Here is a 1,632-nt window from a genome sequence, read left to right as displayed (position 1 = left end):
TAAAACGCGATATCGCATCTCATTTCTATGTTTCATGGTAAGATATAATATGATTTGCGAAGTGTCATGGATTCCTCGTCTACACTTCAAATGAATGTAAATGCGACATTTCCTTGCAAGGAAATAGCGTTTGCAGATGTCTACGTATCGTAGCAATAGATTTCTAATGCTCCTTAAAACGCGATATCGCATCTCATTTCTATGTTTCATGGTAAGATATAATATGATTTGCGAAGTTTCATGTATTCCTCGTCTACACTTTAAATGAATGTAAATGCGACACTTCCTTGCAAAGAAATAGCGTTTGCAGATGTCTACGTATCGTAGCTATAGATTTCTAATGCTTCTTAAAACGCGATATCGCATCTCATTTCTATGTTTCATGGTAAGATATAATATGATTTGCGAAGTGTCATGGATTCCTCGTCTACACTTCAAATGAATGTAAATGCGACACTTCCTTGCAAGGAAATAGCGTTTGCAGATGTCTACATATCGTAGCAATAGATTTCTAATGCTTCTTAAAACGCGATATCGCATCTCATTTCTATGTTTAATGGTAAGATATAATATGATTTGCGAAGCGTCATGGATTCCTCGTCTACACTTCAAATGAATGTAAATGCGACACTTCCTTGCAAGGAAATAGCGTTTGCAGATGTCTACGTATCGTAGCAATAGATTTCTAATGCTTCTTAAAACGCGATATCGCATCTCATTTCTATGTTTAATGGTAAGATATAATATGATTTGCGAAGTGTCATGGATTCCTCGTCTACACTTCAAATGAATGTAAATGCGACACTTCCTTGCAAGGAAATAGCGTTTGCAGATGTCTACGTATCGTAGCAATAGATTTCTAATGCTTCTTAAAACGCGATATCGCATCTCATTTCTATGTTTCATGGTAAGATATAATATGATTTGCGAAGTGTCATGGATTCCTCGTCTACACTTCAAATGAATGTAAATGCGACACTTCCTTGCAAGGAAATAGCGTCTGCAGGTTTCTACGTATCGAAGCAATATAGTTCAAATGCTTCTTAAAACGAGATATTGCATCGCATATCTATGTTTCATGGTAAGATATAATATACATTGCGAAGTGTTATGTATTCCTCGTCTACACTTCAAATGAATGTAAATGCGACACTTCCTTGCAAGGAAATAGTGTTTGCAGTTATCTACGTATCGTAGCAATAGAGTTCTTATGATTCTTAAAACGCGATATCGCATCTCATTTCTATGTTTCATGGTAGGATATAATATGATTTGCGAAGTGTCATGTATTCCTCGTCTACACTTCAAATGAATGTAAATGCGACACTTCCTCGCAAGGAAATAGCGTTTGCAGATGTCTACGTATCGTAGCAATAGATTTCTAATGCTTCTTAAAACGCGATATCGCATCTCATTTCTATGTTTCATGGTAAGATATAATATGATTTGCGAAGTGTCATGTATTCCTCGTCTACACTTCAAATGAATGTAAATGCGACACTTCCTTGCAAAGAAATAGCGTTTGCAGATGTCTACGTATCGTAGCAATAGAGTTCTAATGCTTCTTAAAACGCGATATCGCATCTCATTTCTATGTTTCATGGTGAGATATTATATGATTTGCGAAGTGTT

This window comes from Xylocopa sonorina, unplaced genomic scaffold, assembly GCF_050948175.1.
Source record: "Xylocopa sonorina isolate GNS202 unplaced genomic scaffold, iyXylSono1_principal scaffold0027, whole genome shotgun sequence".
Taxonomy (NCBI): domain Eukaryota; kingdom Metazoa; phylum Arthropoda; class Insecta; order Hymenoptera; family Apidae; genus Xylocopa; species Xylocopa sonorina.
Note: the sequence above shows the minus strand (reverse complement) of the source record.